General features: G+C 45.0%; 1 protein-coding gene across 2 annotated transcripts in view; it reads left to right on the top strand.

Moving 5' to 3' along the window:
- The window catches only part of SOBP (sine oculis binding protein homolog), a 168,238-nt gene extending 149,176 nt beyond the window's left edge, over positions 1-19,062 (top strand). For both annotated transcript variants that reach the window (XM_065911415.1, XM_065911414.1), the window contains one exon: positions 17,409-19,062. The gene's annotated coding sequence lies outside the window, so the exon portion shown is untranslated. The remainder of the gene's footprint in view (positions 1-17,408) is intronic.
- The last annotated feature ends 532 nt before the right edge of the window (positions 19,063-19,594 follow it).

Genomic DNA, 19,594 nt, shown 5'->3' with positions numbered 1-19,594 from the left:
CCACTCCCTGGAGCTAGCTGGTTACAGGCATTGGCAGAATGTCCCAACTCACCAAATGGTCTCAATAACCAGGGAATTCCATTTGCAAGATGAGAAGAAAATCTAAGCTTCTTAGATGCCTATGCCAACTGAACCCAGGCCATGCAGCCCCATTTGCCTGGTAGGGTGTTGGAGCAGCTCCTGTTCTTGGGATCTCTTCCTTCATTTGTCCCCAGCCAGCATTCCCCAGGGCAGGCCTCGAGCATCACCGACCAGCTTTGCCTTCTCCCCTTTTTGGGACTCGGCAGCTCAGCTGATGGGCTGCTCACCTCTCCAGGCAGTGGGAGGCTCTGGCAGAGAAAAGGGCAACAGTCACTGAAGTGGTTGAGAGTATACATCCCTGACCTTGGTGGGGCGGGGGGCGGAGGCAGGAATCCTCCTTAATACCAGGTGGACGATAAATAACAAGTTCACAATTGCAGTTAGGGGGAGGGCAGTGAGCCTCTGTGGCTGCCCATTGTAGCCAGATGCAGCCTCATTTGATCTTCCCGCCAATCCTGGTGGAATAAGCATTGTCTGCGTTTACCAAGGATGAAGATGAGGCTTGGAGATGTTGCCCAAATCAAAGCTGGTAAGTGAGGGAATTGTTATTCGACTTAGGCCTGCTGGACCCAAAGCCTGGGTGCTCTCCTCTGTCCACAAGGACAGCAAACAGGCTAATGTTCTGCTGAGGTTTATCAGCTGTTTATGGAGAGGAAAGCAGGGAAATGAATATTTACTGAGCACATAGCTTGCGCACAGCTCTTTCCAGGAGCGGGGGTCAGGGAGGTGGGTTGGGGGACCCAAAGTGAATCTGGAGCAGTGCCCGTCCTCAAGGCACTTACAGTCTGGTGACAGTGTACACTGGGAGGAAGGAGGTCTGGCAAGGAGAAGCAGACCTTTTAGGAAGAACAGTTGCTCATATTTGTATGTGCAGGTCATTCTCTAAGTGTTTTTCAGTAGTATTTCTTTGGGTCAGGATTCATTTGGCAGTTGTCTTCATTTTACTGATGAGAACACTAAGATGTAGAAATCAGGTAACTTGCCCAAGGTTCCAAGATTTCCATGTTATTAAGTTGAGATTCAAATTTAGGCTGTCTGACTCCAGGGAATACATTTTCTTTAAACCACTGTAGGAGAATAGGTTAATTGGTCCCTACAATAAGCCCTACTTGATGAAATTCTTTTATTCACCTCAGTTGTCTTGGGGGAAATTTCCTAGATAAAAACTAAGCGTACCCACCAACTTCTCTAGTGGTTTTTTTGTTTGTTTTTAGCATTTTCAGTTGTATTTTTCATCAAGAACAATGAAAAAGCAAAAATACCAACCCATTACTTCACAGTAGGAAATACAGATGTGGACAAGAACACTTGATGTGATGTGTCCAAACCATTGTCCCTCGAAGTCAGCATGTTTACCCAGACACCTACCTGACTTGTAACCAGGAATTTTCCTGGGAAGCTCAGAGCCCGTGAAAGGGGCCTTGCTGGGTGATGCAAGAAGGGTTTCTCATAATTTGAAGCTTCCTTTTTCATTGATGACTTTGTCAGTAGGAGCAGAATACTAAAACTCAGCTCACCAATTCTTGATTTTACATCTGCAAGTTTGGTTCTCTAAAGACAGTCTCAGCCTTCTGCTAGTCACCTGAATTGAAAATGGCCCTAATTTCTCTGCCAGCATAGTTTAATCTGGCTGACAAAGCAGTGAGTAATGCAAAGATGTGGGACAAAAAAAGTGATGGCCTTTAGAAAGCCAAAAAAGCATCAGGAATTGTAATTTTAAACACATTCTAGTGTCACTCATTCAAATGACATTAAAGAAAGAACAGGAGGGTGCAAACTTTTACTACCATTACTAAAGTGAGAAGTGACCAGGTCAAGGAGAGTGTCACTAGTCCATAAGTAGCATGGGGCCAGAAGAACATAAAAGCATGAAATATATGATGGCTATTTCGATGATATATATTTCTGAATAAGGAATCAGGCAAGGGTCTTGTACGTGGACCGGAGTCATTACTAAAAATATTAACCTGACTTCAGTCAATTTCAGAAGAGGCAATGACGAAATCACCTACAGTCCCCCTGAGATTGGAAAGTTCTTTTTTATGATGGGTTTCCCCAAGAAATTACAGCTTTTCTCTAAACCCAGAGACTCTCAGTCTTTGCCAACTACAGCGGGGTGACAAGGCGAGTGATTTAAGACGGGGGAAGAACGCCTCTGCTCCTCTAAATCACATCGCCTCTTGCCCTGTGTAGCTGCGTGTCAATGCATAGCACAGTCTCAACCTGCTGTAATTCACTCCCATTCTCTGACCCTTCCTGATTTTCTCTGCACATGTGGCGCTGTTTTTCTTCTATGCCTTCAGAAACCCGGCCCATGCGTGTGGTTACGGAAATTGGAAATGCATCCGTTAAATAAAGGACTGCATGGCTTTTGTGACCTGACAGTGAACACTGTTTGGTGACAAGTTAAAGCCAAAGGGGAAGCATTAAAAGCCAAAACCAAACCCGGGCTGAGTTGTGGTAGGTGAGGCGGAGGTGAGTGATTCTCCCTGCGCTTGTTGGTGACTCGTATTATCTCTCGGCGTTGAGTCTGTCAGTGACTGCCATCCAGGTTTTTCATTCTTTTTGCTATGCCCACCATTTTCATGCAGTATTACTATTTTAAAAAATAATTTAAAATAGATTCAAAGCAGACTGTAACTTGAAATCAGTAGTCCAGGCAGCTGCTGTTACCTTCAAAGAAGTCATCATTTTTACTAGTTCTCGGCAATCACAGGGTTTTGTTTTTTCCTTTTGACTGTTTCTGTTCCTGGTTACCTGACTTTATGCATTCTTGTTTGTTGATATGATTACAAGTGATTTAAATAGGCAGATATTTTCCTAGATGCAGAACTAATTAAGTTTAGTTGAAGATTTTAAAAGGTTGGAAACTTCCTTTAATCTTCAACTTTTAAGATGCCAAATACCAGTTCTGCAGCTTCTGTAAGCTGAAAATAAAATCCCCCCAAATAATAAGGAAAACAATGTATAAACATTTCCCAAACTCTTCTCTCCACAAAGAATTCCACTTATAAATGGAATACTCCTTTCTTTGTCTTTGCCTTGGAGTTTGGGGGATAGCTGTTTGTATTTGTACATTTTCTGAATTTCAGCAGTTTACACTTGTTTATGGTACATTGGGGAGTTCACAGTAACCATTTGCAAATGTTTGAAGTTATTCAAAAGAAAATATCCCCCCTCCTTGATTTTCCAGGGAAATGACATCTTCTCTTTAAGTAAAATAATCAATGGAAAAAATGTGTACCATGAGTAACCCTTTCACCCTCACTTTTTCCATTCCCAAGGAGTGGCAAGACCAAGAACTCCCCACCTTTGCGGCTCCCAAATTTCTTATGTGTTTCTAAGACCAGAAAGAAAATCTGAGAATCTTATCCCTGGCCCCCACTTCAAGATACTCCCCTAACTCCAGCAGCAAGAGTTCCTTCCACTTTTTATTTGCTCTGAGAGGGCTGAAGAAGGGATGGGAGCTGTAGTTTTGACTTTTTGGAGTTTAGAGTTTAATTATTAGCCTGACCACAGAGCTACAATCCCAGAAAGGACTATTTCAAGAAAAGGGCAGGGGACTCTCCTCATTAGGAAAGCCCAAAGGATGGAGGTGAGAAGTAGCTTTTTGCCAGTTCGGTTTCTCCAGCTAAGTTTGAGAGAGTCGGCCGTCTGCAAAATCAAGTCCATACAGTTGAAATATAACTGTGGATGCCGACCATAAAAGTGAGGAAAAGAGGAAACCCTTCAACTGAGAAGAGAAAATCAGTACAAACAGGATGTGCTCAGATCCTCTGCCAGACTTGAGATTTTTAATGTGCTAGTACTTAGTTGGAGAAGGCAATGGCACCCCACTCCAGTACTCTTGCCTGGAAAATCCCATGGATGGAGGAGCCTGGTAGGCTGCAGACCATGGGATCGCTAAGAGTCAGACATGACTGAGCGACTTCAGTTTCGCTTTTCACTTTCATGCATTGGAGAAGGAAATGGCAACCCATTTCTTGCCTGGAGAATCCCAGTGTTCTTGCCTGGAGAATCCCAGGGATGGGGAGCCTGGTGGGCTGCCGTCTATGGGGTCGCACAGAGTCGGACACGACTGTAGCGACTTAGCAGCAGCAGCAGCAGTACTTAGTTACTGGAAACATTCATTGGCAACATCATCCCTGATGGTGCAGCTCTGCCTCTTTGTTGGGATGCAGATGGCTGCCCAGCTCTAGGTCCAGGTGGTTCAAAGAGCCAGCAGTGAGGAACGGCCAGGTGTGTGTCATGCACACACGTGAGTGGTGAGAACCGGAGAGAGCACTTGCTGCGATCATTGCAGACTCATCAAGGAGCGTCTTATGGATGAACAGTGTCAAGGCTGCTCCTAGACACATCTCGCTTAGTGTTGCTGGGTCTCTTTTAACTTTTAGGACAAGGAGATTGAAAGAAGGTTTTAATGTGTAGGCATCTGACTTTAGATATTATTTTAATCAAATTATGATGGAATAGGAAATGCCATTTGTGATCGGGTATTTATTTCCTTTAGATATATCACAGCCCTCCTTCTTCACAGGGCTGTGACTAGAGTGAGGCTAGAGAAACGCTTAGTGCTCGAGTTTTAGCGAGGACTCCAGGGTCAGGCAGTGTGGCATGAGTCCTGGCCCTGATCTACCGACCTCCTGATCTGTGTGGCGGCTCCCCAACCGAAGCTGGTCTCCATGCATAGCCTTCAGCCACACTCCCCCTGGAATTTTGTGGAAAGCTTTATGTGCCTGTGAGTGGAGGCATTTTCTTGGGAGGAGCAGTTCATAGGTTTTGACTTCAGAAAAAAGTATCTTACATATCTAACATATCTGAAGGGTTATTTTATATGATCACCAAGCAGTACCTGAGCAGAAATTTTTCTTGTTACTCTGAGGAAGCTGAATTAATTGTAAATTTCCCTTAAAACTTGGAATTTATTTTTAGCAATTTTTGCTGTGGACCTAATATTGCAAAATCACTGTTACAGCCATATAATGTAGCCCTTGTCTCAGTAAGATTGCCTTAGTGACAAAATGCAAAAGGTCACAGACCTTTCTTCAAGTTACTATAACCTGTGAGCATCTGTGGGGAAAGCAGAAAAGGGAAGCAAGGACAGGAACAAGCTCAATGCTTCTTCACCATTTGGCCTTTCAAAGTTTATGCTGTGTAGGCAGCGGCTGCCCTGCACTGGAAAACCATCAACCCTGCTATTAAGGCCAAGGGAGTGGAATGGCTCGAGTTGGAGAATTGGGTAGATCAGTAAACACCAGAGCACTGGTGTGGCCATATCTGGGAGCGCCACCAATCCCCATAGCTCCTTAGCACATGCTTCTTCACCTGGAGAGAGTGTGCTTGGGAAGGTGAAGGCATTCGACTAGCTATTAACAAGCCATGGCCCAGAAGGTCACTGGAAATAAGCTCCCCGTCTAGTTTCCAGTGAATCGCTCCCTTGCCAGCTCGAGTGACTGCCTGGGCATCCTGGTTCAATCACTTTCACCTACCTCCATGCAGACAAGCATCGTGGGGGGCAGAGGTGTTTGAGGACCAAAATATACTGCAGCATGAAACAGTTAGCTCATGTTGTGGACACCCCCACCACCAATACACTGCCTTTTTCAGTCTCTCTTGTCAAAGAGATCGTGTCAGCGGCTGAGGGTGGCCGCCGTTCAGTCTTCCTTCACCCTGTCCCATACAGAGTTGTTTTGTATTCTTTTGTTGCTGGTTTAAATAAATATACGTGGATGCATGTTAAGGCAATGCATTCTGCATGTGTAAACTTCTTTTTTTTTTTTTTAAATGCCTCACAAACATAAAAGGAATCCATTTAAGAGAAACAAATAAATTAGCTTTAAAAGATAAACAATTTAGCCCTGGCATCATTTAACATGGTCTTAGTCTCAAGGAAAAGGAGTAAATGCCATCTCAGATGCCAGCTCTAAATACTAACCCCAGAGAGCTCTTCTCCAGATCTGTGGATTTCCACAGCACTCTGCTTGAGGAAAAAACAGGGTGGGGTCGGGATGGGGAACATGAACCCATCAGCAAGGAGGGGAAACACACACACACAAATTATTTCAAGAGTCATTTAAAAGATTCTAGTGAAAATGACTAGAGCAGAAGCAAAGGACGACAACAACAAACGTTGGAATAAATCTCCTGTGCTTTGAAAAGCTCCTGCATGTGCTAAACGTTCTTAATTTGGACCCTCGGCAAGTTGCCCCTGAGATCCCTTATCTCTGAGCTCCTAGGACCGAGCTGTGGCCATAAGCAAGAATGTGCCTGTGCGATTTTACCCAACGCACAAGTCTGAGTAGAGAGATGGGAAGGTAGGTGTGGGGTCAGGACTGGGACAGTCAAAGCTGCCTCATGCTGCCCGGCCTCATTCCATCCAGAGACTTGGCTGCGATGGTTGTCTAATCATTTCCTCTCTTTGAACCTCTGGTTTGTTGTCTTTCTGTGATAGCAAGCTGTGTTTTGTTTTGGGGAAAAAGGGAAGTAAGAATGTGACAGAAGAACAGAAGGGAGAAACACACTTTATGGACTCGTTTGATATGAAACATTGACCTCATGTCCAAAAGATGCAATTAAAGAGTATATCTCTCCCTCATTTGCATGGCTTATTTCCCCAGACGTGTTTTTGGTATTGAAAATGAATGGTATTCCCATACAACATGTGTCTCAATTTGTAATGATATCCTCCTTGCAGCTGGCTTAGTTCTCCAACTGTTTCTAAAATGTTACTGTCTTAAATTTGAGTCAACCTACAATAACAAATTATCTGGAAGCAACGTGGCTGAGCTGCATTTGGTGAGAGAAGGGGAAACCCTATATTTCATCCTTCAACTCTTGTTTTGGAAATTCAGAACTGTAACATGATCTTTTTCTAAGGAAATCTACACACGCACACTTTAAAAATTGTGCATATTGGGTGTTGTGGGAGCAAGAATGACCTGGTTTAGGTTTCTCTGCAAAGTTCTGCATCCCATCAACAAGCCCTTTTGATATTTTAAACCCATATTTAGAGTCATTTCAAGATATTTGGAGCACATGTGGTTAAATGTGAAACTTTGTCATTATGATTTGTTAGATGCTTTTATTTTAAATATTTATAAGCCATTTTTAAGTACTTTGTCCAAAAGATTTCTCCTGCTAAAATACTATAATTGAGTGGTATCTGAGCATCAACTGAGCGTATATTAGACAGAGGGTGAAGTCACTGCAACATGCATGCACGTTCTTCTTGCTTTTCTGGTTTTGATTCAAATGTTGTTTTTAGTAGATTCAGCTTATTTTTTAACTGTATAAAAAGTCATGAACTGGACTGGTTGTCTCTGATTTTTTTTTTTTTAATGACCAAATCTCCCAAAGGTAAAATGTTCAACTTGAATTATGTTGATTCCTACCTCTTTTTTTTTTTATCCTGAGAGTAATTAATAAAACTTTCCATTAGAATGTTGGATTGGAATCTGTGCCCATAGGAACTTAAAAGTGTCATATTGTTCCTCTGACATGTCTTAGAGACAGTTTATTGGTGGTTAGATTGAATTCTTTACTATTCACCCTCAGCCTTCAGAAACTGAGACATAAGATCCCATCTTTATCATAAGTAGCCTGTTTGAGTACTTAATATGAAAAAGAGGAGGCAGGGGGAAAAACCTTTTTCCAAACTTAAAATCCATTTAACCTTCAGAGGTTATAAATTTCAAACTGACCACAGGCCTCTGGGGCTCACACTCTTTATGGCTGGCAAAATACAACTTTCTGGTAAGAATGGGGAAAAGAAGGCTTTAAAAGGGCTCATAAACTAGCTTGGACATCTACTAGCTCTTACCAAACAGCATTTTCATGAGTTAAGTGTAAATGAGTCAGAAACATATAGATTGAATTTCTTTTAAAATACACATGGGTTTAAAAGTTAAGGCCAAAGTGCTTGGCAAAATAAGTTTTGGTTTTAGCCAAACCCCAAATGTTTGAAAAAAATACTTCTACAATTTGCCAAACCAAAAATATATCCAGGTCCCTCCATTCCTCTCATTTAATACAATGGCATCATAAGCATGGGACTGAATGTCTATTTTCATATCCACCAGGGTTTGAGCAATGTGAGTCCCAAATACTAACTGAAAAACTATGAAAAATTTTTTGTGGAAAAACCTTATGACCTTGAAAATGAAGATGAGCAGTCACTGGTTCAGGGTTCTGATTTTGACCACACTTCTCACTGTCTGATCCTCTGATCAACTTGTTTTCTGTCTCAGCTGTGTGTGTGTGTGATGCACAGAATAATAACTTTTTAAAGATCCTATATTTGGAATGCTTAATTTTTACTTAATTAATATACCACAATCCACAAAAGTTAATAAACTCAATCATATCCGAACAAAGGGAGGCAGTCCCCTTTTACTCATTATGGTTCAAAGTTAGTCTTCATTTATTTCCCTAGAGGGTAAAACTTATCCGTTTTCAACCAACTGTCTTGAATACTGACTCCATGCAGGAGACACTGTTATTAAGAGTTAGAAGGAAGAAAAAAAAAAAGGAAGGAAGGAAAGAAGGATGGAGGGAGGGAGGCAGGGAGGGAGGGAGGGAGGTAGGAAGACAGGGAGGGGAGAAAGAGAAAAGCCAAAAAGTGGGAGAGGGAGTGGCAGGAGTCTTTGACTTGTTTTGAGGAGCCAGTGATCTGAGAGAGACAAGAAATAATCAAGGTCACTGTTACAAGCCTCACGCAGAACCTGCGAATGGATGTGATACTGGAGACAGCAGGCTTTGACAAGAGCAGGGACCCGGGCAGTTCACACTTTGTCATAACTAGTACCCAGCTCGGGGCTGGCGGGATGGGCACGGGAGTGAGAAGAGAGGGTCAGGAAAGGCGTAGTTAATGAAGTTACCCTGGTAGGGCTCCATACAGCAGGTGAATTTGGGGTTAGGTTCTAAAACCCAGCAGGGCCGTGAACTGGCAGTCAGGAATGGGGGAGTAGGGGAGGCAGTAGGGTGTCAAAAGCCGCAGGTGAAGAGAAGAGAACCCACATGAGGGAGGGCTGTCCCCTTCACCCGGCTGGAGCAGAGGGCTTGGCTGCAGAGAGGGCGAGGGGGGAGGCCGGAGGAGGGCAGGTGGGTGGTGGAGCAGGGGGTCGTGGAGCTTGTACTCTGAATCAGGCCACGTCAGGAATGGCTGGAGGTCTGTGCTTGAGGGAAATTCCTTTAGCAGCTGTTCGCAGACTGAAAGGAAGCAAGAGAGGCTGGCATCGCTGAAGCCGATCCCTGCATTCTGACGACAGGCTGATTATCAGCAGTGGATTCTGAACATGGCGGGACGTTCTTGCTGCAGCATCGGGGGTTGAGCACTGCCACGTCCACGTGTTCAGCGTGAAGAGCCATCGTGGCAATGCGCAGGGAGGATGGACTCCTTACTTTGAGCCCAGAGTAGGCCTCAAAGGCTTCATGGCACACAGCAGAAGGAGACCTCAAGATGACAGAACTTCCCAAAGTTCAGGCAAGGGGGATACTGGCCAGGGCCCCAGATTGTCATGGAAATGGGGCTCCACCCTTCTGACCACCCCCCACCCCCGCCCACGACTGGGGCAGGGCCTGGTGCAGGCTGTCAGTCACCTCTTGGGTGCTCAAGGAAGGCAGAGGCTCACCAGCAGGGGACGTCCCTGGATGGACGCCGAGCCTGGACAGTGGCCGTAGTGAGGCCCAAAGCTCTTGTCTTTGGACTGCAGAGCAGCCACAGGCTTGGGTGGCTTGCTCAAGGTCGGACACCGGGAGAGATCTTCACAGAAGCTGAGTCAGTTCCCCCCAGGGCCAGCAGGTACTTTTAAAAGAGTTTGGTGACTGTGGGAGATGTCCTTTTATCTTCTTAACTTCCCAGGCCAAAGGCCTTCCGAAACTTTCCCTTGTGGCGAAGAGGACTCTCGGTAGAGAAGGGAGGTTGTGTCTGGTTTAGGGGTACACACTTATGCGTTGAGGTTGGGCCAGCCTGTGTTCAGATCCCAGCAGAGCGGATGATTGAGGAAGTGGTTTCTCTCCTGGAGCCTAAGTCCCTAGCTCATCACATTGCTGGGAAGAACAGATGAGGAAACCTAGGTAGAGTGTGGTGCGTGTGTGGTACCCAGGAAAGGGAGTTCCTGTCTTACTAGAAAAGCTACAATACCTGGGAGAGGAGCCCCGGGCTGGAGTGAGGTCTGCTTGGCTCTGAAACTGACTGTGTTGCTTACTACCAGCTGTGAGTTTGGACAAGTTTTATAACTGTGTTGTGCCTACGTCTTTCTCATTAAACAGTTGTAATAACTAATATTTCCTGCGGCCTTTTTAGATGTAAGCAGTGTTCCAGATGTTATATGCCCACAACAACCCTCTGGGGTTTCGTTAGTAAACGCATTTTATAGATGAAGAAACTGAGGCAGAGACGTTAAATATCCCACCCAGAGTCACTAGCCAGTAAATGGCAGTCCTGGGGTCTGACTGGCAGCCTAGCTGCCCTTTGCTGTCCCTGCAAAACCACTGAGCATGTCTTATATATTAAAAAAATGAAGGTAATAAGCCCCACTTCATAGAGTTATCGGGCTCCAGTGTAAACAACAGAAGTACAATGTCCAGGAGGTTCCTGGCTTACATATAGTAGGTGCTCATTATATAAGAATTGTTGGGGTAATTCCTGCAGCCCAGAACTTCTTCCCTCAACGTGTCATGGGAGGTCATGAAACACTTCCATGCTACCAACCTTGGAAGTTAGGGAAACTACTCCAGAAATCCTCCTAAGATGTCTGGTTCCACTTTTATAAGCAGAGACTGGGACGCGCAGAGCACATGCTCATGGTCACAGAGTGGTGCAGACAGGATTAGAACCTGAGTCCTCCTCTGCCTTTCCCCTCAGTGGGACACGGGATACGACCTGGGCTGCTAGAGTTACACAGCCGGTGCCAAGGACCAGAATCATATTTTTGCCACCTACGGCATTGCTTCCTCACACCGGGCAGCTGATTTCAGAGAGGAAATAGGTTGTACCTGAGTATCTGGGTGGAAAGGCCAGAGAAAAGCAATTATTAGCCACACACTCCATCTCACTGTCTGTTGGGGAGGGGGCGGCCGGGAATCAGTATGCTTGCTCTTATTTTTCACTTGAAGTTTCCTTAACTATGAAGCCCTTCTCTCCCTCTTTCTCCTTCTGTCTTTCTGCTAAAGGGCTGCTTGTGAAGAATAAATGAAGTGTCAGACCTCTTTCCCAGACCTAGCCTAAAAATCTTAAAGTCTGTTGATCCATAGACAATAGCTACTTGCCACATAAAGCTGCCTTTTTCTGTTTTTTTTTCTTTTCTTTTCTTTCTTTCCTTTTTTTCCCCCTAACTTAGACTGCCTACGTTCAGATTATATAAATAAATAACAAACTCAATCTTAGTACAATAAACATCTACATTTGTGTCCAAGGCAGATTTTTTGGAAGGCGCGTGAGCCAACATCAGCTAGTTTGTGTATTGGATAGGACTTGAATGAAAATGCAATTATTATTTCTTGTCAAATAATTTCTTGGAGTTCTTGTCTCTAAGGCCCCTGCAAGCTTTGACATCTGCTTCTCATGGGGAGGAAGGGGAGAGATGAAACCTGGACTCGGGGGCAGTACTCCGAGGGGAGCGTGGACTTTGGGGTTGTAGGAGCTGGACTTCAGATTTGCCCCTTTTGAGCTGGTGACCTTGAGCAAGTAAGTTCTTGGCAAAGTTTCCTCATCTGTAAAATGGGGACAGTGATAAATACTTCATTAGCATTATTGTTTCAATAAATCAGTATATAAAATACACTTGTTTTCAAGTGAAATAAATATATAAAAGTGCCTGGTGCGATACTTGACATAAAGTAAGTGCTTCTTAAAATTTGACTCTTTTCTTTGAAAACACTGCAACTTTCCCATACTGAACAGGAAGAGCTTGGTCCTGAAAGGCAAGGGGCATAGGGATCGAGGCTCTTCTTCCAAAATTTCTTGCAAAACATTAGCTATATCATGTAATTTTTTGTTTATTTTTCTCTTTCACGAATGGATGTAGCCACTTGCTCCAGCACATTTGTAAAAATGTGTGCAGTTAGTCATAAATCCCTGCCTGTTTTTAGAAAAGGACCAGAGACAGGGTAGTTTGTTTTGCTTAAACTCTCAGGTTTTAGAAAAGACTTGAGGTGGCTGAAGAAGATCCATTGTCCAGGGAGAAGATAAAGGCTTTTGCAGAACACAGGAGGGGTTCTGCAGGTCAGGGTTCTTTGTCCCCCAGGATCTTTTAGAGGTCAGCAAGAGATAGCTGTGGCCACTTGTGTGAATAAACAAGTCTCTCTGACCATTTGACTCATGGAACCAGCTAAACAAAGAAAAGCAAAACTTAAATTTGTAAAACAAAGAATTAAAGATGGAGTTTTCCCAGTTGAGGGTCTTACATGGTTGGAATTTTTGTTGATTAAAAAGTAAAATAAGAGATATTGCTAAAGGAGGAAAATTATTAAAAAAGAAAATGAGGCCTTATGTTTGGTTTAATTTTTTTTTTTCTTTTAGATAATATGAGCCTTAGTTTATCAGAGCTGTGGGCTAGGCATCTCAGTAGTGATGGAACTTACCCTTTGTCCCACAGCCTTCTCATCATGGGTTATTTCCCAAAGCAATCGTGCTAGAAACAAGAAGCGATGTTTTTAAATTACTTTCATCAATTAGCAAGCAAGCTCTAAGAAAAGAGATGTCATCTACTTTGTAAATTAAAATAGTTTCCAGCTTGTAAAAGCCATTTCAGAACTCTTCACAAAGCAATGGTGGATGGAGGAGAAAGGGAACCATTTTTTGGCAAAACCCTCCCAAGCTGTAGCCCTGTCCGGAATGGGCTTGGTGCGGAGACCACGATCTGGCGTCACACCCGGGCTTATCAGCCAGTGCAGGCGGCTCTGTTCACTGACCGCGGGGCTCTCCCCTTGTGAGCGTCCCAGAATAGCTGCAGCTACCTGAGAGCAGTCCAGTCCTTGGGGACTCATTATTGTCCCAGATAAACAGCATGGCTGAAGCCAGCACGTAATAGCTGTATTTAACTGTGATAAGTGATGGGCCGACGTGCCCGAGTGAGTGGCATCACGGCAGGGCCGGGATAACTGGACAAAGACAAGCCAGCCTGGCAGTGGGCATCTCTTGCACATCATAGGGTTGATGCCATGGGATTTTGGTTTCTGGGGAATATATATGACAGACCTGGAGAGCTTGCATTCTAAAAGACAGGACAAACCTCTGGGATTTTGATTATGCTAATGACAAAGGTATTTAAGGAATCAAAGAAGAATAAAAGTTTGGAAAATGGACTAGATTAATGGAGGCAGGCTTCCTCACAGAGGTGGAATCTTGGATCTTGAAAATACAGAGTAAGACATTTTTCATTGGAATACAGACATTTTCTTTGGCTACACATTTACATTTGGGAATGTGTAAATTAGAAAATTTCCTTTTAAATGCAACCTGCATCTATCTTGTTTAGTCGCTACGCTGTGTCGGACTCTTTGTTACCCCATGGACTGTAGCCCACCAGGCTCCTCTGTCTATGGGGATTCTCCAGGCAAGAAGACTGGAGTGGGCAGCCGTTTCCTTCTCCAGGGGATCTTCCCAACCCAGGAATTGAACCCAAGTCTCCTGGATTGGCAGACGAATTTATTATCACTGAGCCAATAGTTAGGCTGTAAAGGCCAAAGAAGAAAAGGTGAGAGTGATGTATGCTGACAGCATCAACATTAAGATAAGTTATTAACACTCAGGCCTATTTTTGTTTTCTAATTGTGCTCTGAAAGTGCTCCTGTGATAAAGGAAAAGTAACTCGGTCTTTGCAGTGCTGTCCTCGTGAAAAGGGAAAGTGTTGGTGGACAGAGGCTGGCTCCGTGCACTTGGTATACAGTTGTGACTCCACGAAGGAGACACTGCGTTTCTCTGGCCAAAGGGGCAGCCAGGCCTGGAGTCCTGAGGGCGCCGGCTGTGTGTGCCTGCCTGAGATCGTGCACTGCGGAGCAGTTTTCATACACGGTGACTGCATGGTCCATGGGATGGGCTGCGCGCGCGTGTGTGTGAGACATTCCATGTGGCAGGGCCCTGAGCTGTCCTGCCTTCAGCAAACCCCGAGTTCAGAGGAAAACCCAAACGTGAGGCACAAACAGAACTGCTTGCATTAAGAGACACTTCCCTTAAGAGAGGAATGTGTGTGTGTGTGCATGTGTGTGTGTGTGTGTGTGTGTGAGATAGGAGACTTTCTCTGAACCTTAGGATTTCAGGGTAGAGACGTTAATAGTCTTTCTTCTACAGTGTGTACTTCCATACTTGATGATGGCTTCGGTCCAAAGATCCTATAAATACAATCACAGAATATGAGAGTTGGAAGATGTAATAGAAAATCTCACCCAGGCCTGCATTTCACAGAGGAAGAATCCAGGCCCAGGGGGTTAAGGAATCAAGGTCACACGGCTGCAGAGGGTTTGTGCTGGACTATAGTCTACTTCCCTGTCTCACTTATTGTAGAACGTTCCCCTTAGATCAGGAAATTTAGACAGAGAGACAGATTGTCCCATGTGATGTCTCTGCTGGGCAAGGGTCGGCTCGGGCCCCGGAACTTCCTGCCACGAGCACTTTCTAAAACCCCAAGCTCACTCCCTCCCCACTCTTGAGTTTCACACCTTGCTAGCCAATAGCTCTCAGGAAGGTGACTCCCAAGCTTGGTTCTTCTTTTTCACTGATTCCTGTCACCAACAGAGGGGCTGCCCTGACCAGCCAGAGCCAGGAGGACAGAGGAGGAGGTCTTCAGTTCACCCCCTTCTCAAATATCATCCGCCGAGAGCAACTCGCACTTGGGCAACACCACCATCCTGCCTGGGTGGGTGTCCTAGACATGGCACGTGTGTGGGGAGAGGGAAGGAAATGGTACAGATTTTGCCTTTAGCCATTAAAATAAGCTTGGTGTGAGGAGGCTTTCCGAGCAGCAGGAGTGGGGCTGCAAAAAATAGAGTGCGGTGCAGCTGCACCCTTTAGAACTTTGGGGGAAAACACATATTATTTACCAGACAATAATAGATACCAGAGAATAATAATGATTATTATAGTGTTTGGGATGGCAAACGCTATAGTTAAGGTTCCAGAATGGCTCTCATTATAATCCCGTTTTCCTGGTCCCTTATGAAAGCCTGGAGATTTTCTCCAAGTAGGCTGTTGCTGTCCGTGATTGGCCTTTGTCCAAAGGCGATTTCAATATAAGGAGATTTATTTGAGACATATTCCCCTTTGGAGGCGGTCACGCTCACATTAAAGAAAAAAGCTATATCCTTGAAAAAGCAGTTGTAGCATTCTTGAGTGAATAATTCAAAATGGTGGTGTTTCCCAGTCACTGGAAGAAAGCATTAAACACCTTTTTTTTTTTTTTCCTTTTTAAAGAAAGGATTCAGAGGTCCCCTCTGACTGTGAGATTTGGTCACTCTTGGTCCCAAGCCCAGAGGTAGGGATGGCTTTCCTCCCTTCACAGCAAGTTTCTTGCTGTGCTTCTTACACAAAAATAAATCCTCCCCAGAAAAAGCTGTGCTCTGTCCATTTGGATCAGTTTCCAAGTTCTCTTCTCAGTCCTTTGTGATCTCTCATGTGATGGTGGCTCTTAGTGTTTTTGTTTTGGTACCTCTTTTCACCACTGTCTTAAAGAAAGCAAGAAAGAGAAAGGAAGGAATGAAAGAGAAAGAAGAAGAGGAAAAGAAATTAAAGCGAGCTCTTTATTCTGAGATAAATATCCACATTTCCAAATCTGACCATGCCAAATGAAAAGGTTTCCATGGTCTTGTAATTCCACTCCCATTGCATATTTGTGGTGTTTTGCATTTTCACTTTGGTTATTTAATATACATATTAAATGCACACGGATCTGGTGATTTAATGTGATTTGGGGAACTCAGGCATTTCCTGTCATGCACATTCAGATTTTCAAGTCTTGTTTTTTGGCTGATCATTATTATGGTTACCATTAACACCAGGATTTGGATAGCAGGGTTCAAAGCACGAGCTTGGATGTAGTCCTCCCAGCGGGCATTTTGACCTCTTCACACTCGTGCTAAATTCATGCTGCAGACACTCTGAGCACGTTTCCAAGTCTCTTTGTGGCCTCCATTTCTTCATCTATAAAATGAGGAAATTGTGTATATTATCTCTGGGGTCCCTTCAAGTTCTCCATTCTATCACCTGAAATTATTTGTTCATTGTTCTAGGAATAATCTCAACAGTTGTAAAGATGTTTACGAGCCCTCTGCTACCACGTCATGTTAGCCAAATTCTACCTGTTCACATTTCTGACATCCCCATTTACGGGCAGGGGGGAAGAAAGTACTGTTTGGGGACACGGGGGACAAGAGTTGTTTGACTCCCATTCATTTGACAAATGTGTGTTGAGCTGAACACATTTGTCCCTGGATGTGGGGACGTGAGCTAAACAGACACCACCCCACACCTCAGGGACTTCACAGTTTGGTTGGCCAACTTCTAAATGGCTGCTTCCTAGGGGTGACGGCAGAGTAGCTTCAGGAGGTTGTATTTCAAGCCAAGAAACTGGTAGCAAATGAAATAAGCCAGTAGGGATAGAGAGGCAGAGCCCGACATCTGTGGTGGAAGTTGGGATGGGTGTTCCCCACTTTGCTGGTGACCGTCCCGTTCATACCTGCTGCACTGGGACCAGCCCCGTGCTTGGTTTGGATATGAGAGGATGTGAGCAGCTCACCTTTCAGGCCTGACCCACAGAGAGAGACACTTCTTCCCTCTCAGTGGTCCCTGGAGGAAACCCCTAAAGAGAGGTCTGGGTGTCTCAGGAATTTCTCACATGCTAAAACGTTCATCTCATGGCCTTCCTCCTTTGCAGCAAACCTCGGGGCTGTTACATGAGGTACGGGGGTGAGGTCTGCAGCCCCAGGTCCCCTAACGACCCTGCCTGTCTTTGGGGATGCCCTTGAGCAGCTCCAAAGACCTCCTGCCAGTTAGGGGTGCACTAACGTGGAGAGCGAAAGCTGCCGGGTCGCAAAGGATGCCGCTGTGGTCTTTGGGCGAGGGCGTGGTGCGCCATGCTCATTATGGTATTCCAAAAAGCGACTCGAGTTTCATTTCCTCACACAAAGCTGGCAGGGCTGACCCTGCGCAGAGCCGTGAATGAAAGTCGTGTGGAAACCAGGCCGGGCCGCCCCGTTGTGGGGCCTCCTCTCCAGGCTGACCTGCCGGCTGGGGAGCGTGCTGCCCTGACTAATGCCGGGGTTCTCTCCAGCCTGGGGGTGGGGGGCGGTTTGGTCCAGTGGATTCTAACAAACCCCTTCTCCTCTATTTCTAGGAACGCGCGCTCACAGGGTACCTTGCGTGGAGAGAGGGCGCAGAGCAAACCATATCTCGCCATCCAATGACACCAGCTGGTCCGCTCACCACCCCCTCTGGCTAAAACTCAAGCAAATAAAGCCGCTTCCTGTCATTAAGCATCTCAGAGGAAGCAGCTCTCCCTCAGTGGCCTCTAGCCCAGAGAAGCCAGCACGTCTTGGACCCACCAAGCGGGCCCAGCCTTCCTGCCGCCACCATCTCTGCTTCTCCCCAGAGGAACTTAGGGATTTTGCCCCTGGTTTGAAAAAAAAAAAAACCAACAAAACACCAACAAGCCACAAGGACCAATGTAGGTATTCTCCCTGCCCCATCTTCCAAGGCTCAGAGGGTGAGGCTGGAAGACGATCCGGATTTGAAAACAAAAATCTTTTTTTAATCTTTTTAAAAACTGCTGTGGTTTTGCTGCTACACGAAGAGTTGTGATTTGCATTGTACGGTTTTGGACCTATACTGTTCACGTTTTGACGGCGGAGAGGGATCGTACTGGAGTCCCAACGCTTCCAGATTCATCTCTGTCCTGCCCAGGATGCACTTTTAAATGAAGAGTTAGAATATTTTATTGGCTAATATACTTTTCTTGTTATTTTTACAAAGGCCACCTTTATCCTTTTTAATGCCATATTTTCAGTGTTACACTTTTATGGCTTTTAATTTTCGATTTGACAGATGTAAGAAGCAGCATGAATAGTTTATACTGTGGTTTTTCAGAGACTGAATGCCAAGAGAACTCGGTAAATGTTTATTCTTCTCAGCTTTCTCTTTAAATTCCCCTAAATAGCGCCCCATTTGGGAACAGAGCAAGAGTGTTGAACTGAAGACCAAAATGCCCTGAAGGTGTAAAATAATCCGAGGGGGAATATTTGCTGGGCGTCACGAAAGACTTGGATGAAATTTCAACCCTGATGGTTTTCGGTGATCCAGGAAGTCAGTGAAGCAATCTCTCTATATGCAGAGCCCTTTCATGATAATTAGAATGGTATGGACAAACCAATGAAAACAGGAGGGAAAGTGAGAAAGCTCACCCATGATTCTGTTTCACTGTTTGCTTTCTCCTGTCATGGTTAAGAGAAATGTGCAATTCGATCCTCAATCAGTGGGTGGAGGATAACAGGGTAGATTTTCTTGCGTGCACTTGTACAGTTGTTAGCTGGGAGTCCAGAAGTCCTCTAGAGCATGTGTACTGGCACTGAGTTGGTGAGACAGTTGTGGAGTATCCCATTCTGATGAGTACAGAAAAAAAAAAAAAAAGAAAAAAGAAGAAAAAAATCCAAAAAAAGAAGAAAACTAAAAAAAAAAAAAAAGAAAAAAAAAAAATCAAATCACCTTGTGATTCAGTGTATCTGTTTACTAACTCCAATAAAGCAATTGTTCCCTCTGGAGGGGTCCAGGTGCCCCCGCCCACAGGCCGCTGAGCTGGCAGCAGGAGGGGGCGGGCGGGCGAGGCCAGGATGGTGTCACGCTGGCCCTGAAGCACCACGGGGCCGTGGATGCGGTGTACATACTGTATTTCTATATCCTCCTTTGTACAGAGTCACTTAACAAGTCAAGCTACTGTCTTACAGGTGCTCCTTATTTATTAGAGCTGTGAGAGCTTGGGGGGACACACCTGACGAGCGAGCTCGCTTTTTAAAAATGAAATTGGGGAGGGGGGCAGGGGCAGGGGGCGGGAGGGAGGGGAAGCTCGCAAGCCCAGGGAGAGATTTATAAAAGTGAACAAAAGGAAAACTTCCAGCCACCGATTAAACCAACCAACTGACCCCAACACCAAACCCACCCACGCAGGACGCAGCAGCCCCACCTCTGGGCACCCCTCTCCCTGCGGGGGGCCCCCAATGTTCTCCTCGCTCCCTGACCCAGTGTCCGATTCATCAAACAAAAATAAACCTCTAAGAAAGAAAAATGCACTTACATGTGCTTATTTTGCTTTTCTCATTATTATGACTATTGTTGTTATTTTCCTTGTTACAGAAGGTGTTCATGTCTTTCCCCCAGGGAAATTTTTTTTTTTTTTTTACATAAAGCCAGTTTTAAAAGATATCGAAATAGGAGTGAAGCTGGCCCTTCCCAACCTGCATCTCTGCAAACAAGAGGCCACCTGGTCTGTTTGAGGGTCTGATTTCCCACGGTGTCCATCACTAACAACAC

The sequence above is a fragment of the Muntiacus reevesi genome, chromosome 19, assembly GCF_963930625.1.
Source record: "Muntiacus reevesi chromosome 19, mMunRee1.1, whole genome shotgun sequence".
Classification (NCBI taxonomy): domain Eukaryota; kingdom Metazoa; phylum Chordata; class Mammalia; order Artiodactyla; family Cervidae; genus Muntiacus; species Muntiacus reevesi.
The sequence above is the reverse complement of the archived record's forward strand: the minus strand, read 5'-3'. Positions and strand labels throughout refer to the sequence as shown.